The sequence below is a fragment of the Diabrotica virgifera genome, chromosome 5, assembly GCF_917563875.1.
Source record: "Diabrotica virgifera virgifera chromosome 5, PGI_DIABVI_V3a".
Taxonomy (NCBI): Eukaryota; Metazoa; Arthropoda; class Insecta; order Coleoptera; family Chrysomelidae; genus Diabrotica; species Diabrotica virgifera.
In genome coordinates this window covers 4,607,035-4,614,617 of record NC_065447.1, presented here as the reverse complement: position 1 = coordinate 4,614,617, position 7,583 = coordinate 4,607,035, and the positions used below count along the sequence as shown (strand labels likewise).

Sequence of the window (7,583 nt, the reverse complement as noted above, 5' to 3'; positions counted from 1 at the left end):
TTAATTTAGAAATGGGGCAAATACTATTAAAAAGTAAATTTTATTTTAGTCATAAGAAAATGTTGAAATATACCAAAAATCTACTAAAAAAATATTGCCTACTAGAATTTTTTAAAAAAATATCAAAAATCTACCAAAAAAGTAGAAATCTACTAAATGTGGCAACGCTGCACTAACAGCTGTGGCGAAAACCGTCAAATCCCCTCTCCTCTACCCATGGCGCGCCATTTAAATTTATCAGATAAATGCACAAAACTGCCACTAACAGCGCTGGCGAAAGCTGTCAAATCCCCTCTGCCCATCGGCTCATGGCCAATACATAATATTTAAATTTTATAGCAAATGGAACAGTCCATTTATCATAAAGGGGAGGCCGTATTTATACTGGTATAAACCTTTTTAAAACTGTTAATAAATTATTGCTTTTAAAATATTTATACTCATATTGTATTTTTGAACATTTTATTTATTTTATATAATAATTAAATTCACTATCAAATGTCATTGATGTTTTATTAATACTTAATTTAAAATTTAGTTTGACATTTACGAAGTGTCAAACTCAAATGTAAATAGCCTATGCTTGGCAAATCGGTGATTTTTAGTTTTTTGACCTGGCAACCTTGGACTTGAGTGAGACGTGAGACGAGACACTTGACACTTGGTCATAGAACATACTATATTATTAATCTATGGTCACAGGAGGAACAGTAAGCTCACTCGTCAAAAAATTTGTTCCATGCGCGAAGTTGACCAAAATTCGTTTCACCGTGCGCATCCGATAAAGCCGATCGGATACGTTTGCTACGATTGGTCGGGAGTCGGGATCGTGTCATTCGTCATCTGATTTTCTTTTGTGAATTTTTTGAGGTTGTGTTTGGGAATTGGATTGTTTTGGTTAATTTACTACTGCTAATATATAACTCTATGTATTAATAATATATATTACAATAATAATTATATTATTATAATTATTATAATAATTATATTATTATATGTACGTGTAAAATATTATGTGCTGTGAATGTGATATTATTTTCTTAAATCAATAAAATGGAAATAAAGCAAGCAGATAATAATTTTTACAAAGAAGAATGTAAAATTAAAATCGAAAATTCTGGACAACCTGTGTGATGCTGTAATAGTTCCTATTCTGTTAAAACTTTAAAACTGAGATAGAGTGGAGACTGTAGAGTCTTTAAAACTGATAAAAGTAGTTATTTCTATGGTGGAAATTTTTTGGACCAAATAAATAGTGAAGACATCAAATAAAAGGAGGATAGATAATTCATGTCGAAAATGGTAAGTTTTTCTGATTATGTTTCCATAGGTATCTGTAGTAAAATTAAATTAATTAAACATTAACACATTAATTAACTCATGCAAAGGCCAATTATTGTAGTGAACTACGATCAGAGTTTCCATTATTAACATGGAGTTTACACATGTAGTATGTACTCCTTCACTCCTTGTATGTACTTACATATTTCAAAAGCTAGGTACACACTTTCCAAAAAGATCAAGATCCAATTCACTGTAGAAAATACCTCATATATTTGTTGTTTTAAGATATTCAATTTTAATCAACATTATGATAGTTCACACAAAAAAATTCGTGTAAAATATTAATATATTTGGAAATAACCATATACCTAGTCGGTTTGCTAAACTCTGACACAACTGGCTAGTGATATTAGTCAGTATTTCTTTTGTTTTTGGCCAATTTTGAGAAAATTGGCAAAATTACTAACTATTTAGTAATTATTTTTTTTGCCAATTTTACTAAATTGGCAAAATTACTTACTAAAATCAGTAGCCAGTTGTGTCTGAGTTTAGCGAACCAACTATATCAATTAAACTAACAGGATTTCTTAAAATGCAGTATGTTAAAGATGTCAGTTTTTTCTAAATAACAACAATAAATACAGAGCATCTATATTCATTGATAATAACTTAATTTATTATTTACAACTATTCTTATTTTGACCTGATCTATGAATGATGTATAAGCAGACCTTATGATTCTAATGCCTGCATTACACGAGACTAGATTTTCAAGCTAGCGCTTTTAAACTAGCAGGTTAGTATTACTAGCTCCATGTATACAGAACTAGCTTCGCATGTAGGCTAGTATGCTAATGAGAAAGACAGTAAGTCAGTGTCTTAAGCTAGGATCGGCTAATAGCATGGAGTTCTATTTTGTTAAGCTCCCTCTCTATTGGTTTTATTATCTTGGCATGTGTACCACCCTCGTCTGGCCCGCAAAGCCAGTGTTTTTAAACGGCAAGTGCATAATGTCGACCTGTTTTATTTTTTTAAACAGATAACCACATACTTCTAAAACTCTTGCCTTGCTGGTAAAGCGTTTTTGTGTATTGGCACTGGTTTTCACAACCAACTGGCCAGTCAATTTCATAATGATTTTTTAGACTATAACTTATCACTAACTCAGGGGAGTAATATGTAGTGTGTATGTTGAGTAAGTGTCTTGTTACTTTGCAAAGTAGACGTCATTGTCTTTCTAAAGAGACGCTAATTGTATCCAAACATCTGCAGTCTCTCCGGTGAGTACCGATCCCACAAGGATAGAAACTACTTTCATTTATTAATTTAAAATAAATGAAAAACCCTGGTGAGTTTCGAACTCACCACAATTCGACCTTTCGATCCAAAGGTACGCACCCTGACCACTGAGCCACAGAGGGGGTTAGTATGCTGTCGTTGACAGTTGTTGATCTCGCAATAGTACAGTGACTGGCTGAAAATTTTCCAGCCACATGTAAACCGTTCGAGCATGCGCCAAGCCAGGACAGTAACTCAAGCTAGGATACCAGGATATCTAGCTTGCTATCCTAACTTGAATAACTAGCCTCATGTGATCCTGGCTTAAGGGTTCAAAGATAGAGGGAAGTTACTAGGAATTGACAACTTCTCTGGTAGCAGGCCCAGGTTGACACAGAATTGTCAAGCTAATTATGATAATGATGTTATTTATGAAGTTCATAAAAAATTATTAAAATATAATAAGTGATAATATGGTTTTTTTTCAAAAATAATGAAGGTGGATCAAAATCAGTATGGTGGACTATTATTTGGTTATGATTATGATTTTGTAGTTTGTTCACATAAGTGAAAATAAATAATTAGATTCTTTAAACTTAATTTTTGTTTTAGATTTTCTTCATAATAAATGAAGAACTGAAGTTATTGTAAAACCAGTGGCTGGACATTCTCCTGTCAAGAAGAACAACCCATTAGCAAGTGTGCAAAAGAAACAATGAAATTGTGAAATTTGTTTTAGGTTATTTACCTGTGTAGATTATTTGAAAAAACATTTAAAGGCCCCGTCTCACCATCAAATAATTGACAGTTATTTGATCAAACTTGACAGTTAGTGACACAAAGTGACAGTTAGTATGTATAGTTTGTGTCACTAACTGTCAAGTTTGATCAAATAACTGTCAATTATTTGATGGTGAGATGGGGCCTTAAGAGCACACACTGGAGAAAAACCTTATCAATGTGAAATCTGCGTTAAGCAATTTTCTCTAAATTCTCGTCTAAATCGACATAAATATATGATAGTTCATACTCGGGAAAAATCTCACAAATGTGAAATCGTTTACCACTGCGTGTCATATGAAAGCACATTTTAGAACCCACAGTGGTAAAAAACCTTATGTTTGTCTTCTTTGTTTTTATACCCTCAATCAGATTGTAAATAGTATTCTTTTAAATGTACTTTAGTTCATCCTCATTTTTTCATATTTTCATTTTTAATTTGTCACATGTACCGCATGTGATATTTTTCTTTATGTTTCTTCATACTGATAATCAGGCTGTAAAACATGTTTTCATATATTTTACAATTAATAAAATTATCTGGATACATCTTCTAAGCTTCATAAATATGTAACAGTGAGAGTGTAGAGTGAAGGTAAATATTTCCTTGATGACTGCCTTCTTTTCATATTTATTCATTTCAAAATTTGTTTTTTTACACATTCTTCAATTTTCAGTTATTATAATAAAATAATGTTATTAGTTAATTCAAACACACACTTTTATTTTGCAATAATAATCACAACGATGACACAACACTGTAGACTAATTTATAGGTTGTGTATGTTAAGTTGGTTGCTTATTACATTAAAATCTAACCATTAATAAGAGTACAAATCAAGTTGTCTCATTATTCACTAATAGATAAACTGATATAGGCTGTACCAAAAGGAATATGTTGACATATCCCTTTGTACACTAAACTTTCTATACTATTTTGTAAGTACCTCTTTTGGAACAATCAACCTAACATACAATTTTTAGCTACAATGGCTTGTCCCCTTTTACCAACTTGGAATGGCGGCTCATTTTCTTCTTCTGCCATAAGTTCGCTATAGTACTCATGCCATCTTCGTGTTTGCTCTTCTGTTGTTGTAAGCAGTTGTCCTTGTTTTTCTTTTAGTGGTGTGTCACTGTTGACATTCTTATTTGCAAGATGTTTAGTGGTTTTATATAGCTCTCTCTGATTATTTGTTTCGGCTACCTCTTCTGCTAAGCGTGCCATCTCTGTCCATTCTCTTTTGTAATTCCCAGCACTCTTTTACTTGTCGTAATTCTCCTAATTACTTTTACTTGTCCTAATTCTCATAATTCCTTTTATTTGTTTATTTATATCTGCATACTCTTGGGTTATTCTGATTTTATCTTCTAATTTTTGTATTCTATTTAGTTCGGCCTTTAAATCCTTTCTCTTTTTTATCAGTTGCCATGTGTTCCTAGCCACTCTGTTTTCTTTTCTCAGTTGTAGCCCAACACTTCTTGTGCGGTTTGGTGTACAGCCTCTTTGATCATCTCCCATTTGTTTGATATATTTGTCTGTATGTTGTTTACAGTTTCTGTGTTCAACTTTATTTTGTTACTCCACATTTTTTGGGTTTCACTGTCTTTCAGTTGTTGTATATTATCTTCGTTTGTTATATTGTTTACTCCCTCTTTTGGCCTTGATTTTTACTTTTATTTCCGCTATTAGTAGGTAATGATGACTTCCTACATCTGCTGATCTTTTATTTCGTACACCTAGAAGGATACTTCTCCATTTTTTATTAATTAAGATGTGGTCTATGTGATTTTGCGTTTTATTATTTGGTGAGATCCAGGTTATTTTGTGGCAGTCTTTGTGTGAGAAAAACGTTCCTCCAATGACAACATTGTTTTTAGGCTAAGTTCTATAAATTTCTCTCCATTGTTGTTTCTTTTCGCTAGTCCATATGTTCCCATGCATTTTGCCACTCCCTTATTGTCTTTGCCAACTTTCGTGTTCAGATCTCCCATGACTATGAGTATATCTCCTTTGGTCAGCTTTCCGATAGTATCTGTTAATTGTTGGTAGAAATTGTCTTTCTCATCTTCTGTAGGTGCGTAACATTGAATAATGGTTTAATAACAATAATAAATTTAATAATAATAAATAAATTGAGGAGAAATCTGTAAATTTATTAAGATTAGATAACAACAGAAGCTAAATATTTCATTACTTACAACTAATTAATATAAATTTTCTAAAAATATCTTGAACATTGACTTACTACATACCAATTGGATTTATTTTGACATATTTGGGAATTATAGTAACTGGAATAATTTTTATTTCAATAGAATTAACTATTTCAAATGGGAAATAAGCCACAATTTAACTAAAAAATGGTTTTAATAACGTTTTGACGTCCACATCGGATTTCGATGTCAAAAACAAAATATTAATGTTTAATTAATATTTTGTAATACCATTTAATATTTTGTATTTTGATAACGACGTCCGATGCGGATGTTGTAACGATAATAAAATCATTTTTTTATTAAAATTGGGGCTTATTTCCAATTTAGAATAGTTAATTACAAAAATGCCACAAGGAAATGGCGTGAGAACAACATTTTAATAAAACGTTATCTAACATTGATTTTTTTAGTGAACAGGTCAAAGTAAACAAGAGAAAGTATTTACAATTTTTTTTAAGGTGTAAAGGTACTATTAATACTAGAAAATAATAAAACAGATTTCTCCTGAAGAAGTTTCTCCAGATGTTGGTATTTTGGAGGTTACTCATCTCGTCAAAAGTAGTAGATATTCGTTGCTGCTTTTGAGAATAGGGCAGTTCTCACATCCTCACATGAAAATTCTTAGTGGGGAAAAACCTCACAAATGTGATTTTTTCTAAGCAGTATACTACTGCAACTCATTTGAAATTACTTTGAAAAAATAATGTGAATTTGATTTAATATTCTTACTAGTATGGTTTGAAGTGGTCTTAAAACCGTTTAAGAACACACTGAAGGAAAACCATATGAATGTGCGTGGAAGAAATGTGCTGTAAAATTTAAAGATAGTGACATGAAAGTTCTTGCTTAGATTTCCCAGATTTTTAATAAAGAATAAAAAAATTATAAACAGCTATTAATTTAGTGTTTTATTTAGTTTGCAATAGTTAGTTCCAGTAAAATTTTGCTTAATTTTGTTCAGACATTTTCCATAGCAGCCAATTAAAATATGTTTTTATTGTACATTTATGGTAAAATCTAACAAAATTTAGTATAAGGTTCTAGAAATAAAAATGGATAAAAGTCGTTTTGGATATATGCATGGCAGGTCCACAACAGCAATTTTTATTTTAAGACAGCTAATGGAAAACTTGAGTGAAAGAGAAAGACTTGCACATAGTTTTTATTAATCTTGAGAAGGCATGTGGCAAAGCTACCAGAGACGTACTGGTACTAAGTAGGAAAGGAGTGCCAGCTGAATATGTGGTGCAAGATATATAATATGAGATGGTAACAATTAGCATTACAGCAAATGCATGTGAAATTGGTAAATTTTGAGTGAAATTAAGGTTCCCTGCTAAATTTATTCTCATTCATCCTGGATCAGATAATAGCTGAACTTTAATGGGAGATCCTTGGTTGTTAATGTAAGAAGATATTTTGTTGGTAGAAAAATTAGAGAGAACTGTAGGAAAAGTAAAGCAGTTAAGATAGGATCTTGAAGAAAAAGGATTAAAATTAAGTAGGACAAAACAGTATATTTTTTTATAGTATTCCAAATCTGCATAGATTAGTTAGCTTAAATAGACAAGAAATCACACAAGATAATAGTTTTATGTATCTGGGATCGACATTACTGGACATATGGAAGTACATGGACATGAAGTTAATAGAAGTAGAGAATTAGATGAAGTGGAAAGTGGTACGCGGCGTAGTGTGTGATAGAAAGCTACCAAAAAAACTAAAAGGTAAGTTCTATAAGACTGGCTTAAGACCCACTATGTGAACTATGATGTATGGTACTGAATGTTGGGCAGAATACACTTCCGAATTTTATGTCTTGTTTTGATGTTTTTTCCTGTTAAAAAGTTGTGACCGGAAGTTTGACAAAAATGACTCAAAATTAGTGATATCCTATATCAGGGGTCACCAAATAGTTTCCCTGAGGGTCCGTTTTGACAACCTATGACACTTCTGAGGTCCGGATTTATGCTGCCTGTGTCTGACTGTTCTGATTCGGTTTCTTTGTGGATTATTGTTAAAAA

General features: G+C 31.7%; 1 long non-coding RNA gene across 1 annotated transcript; it reads left to right on the top strand.

Moving 5' to 3' along the window:
* Positions 1-898: 898 nt before the first annotated feature.
* Positions 899-6,458, top strand: LOC126884918 (uncharacterized). Its single transcript, XR_007698188.1, has 2 exons — positions 899-1,302; positions 3,175-6,458. It is a non-coding gene; the product is annotated as an uncharacterized LOC126884918 (long non-coding RNA).
* The last annotated feature ends 1,125 nt before the right edge of the window (positions 6,459-7,583 follow it).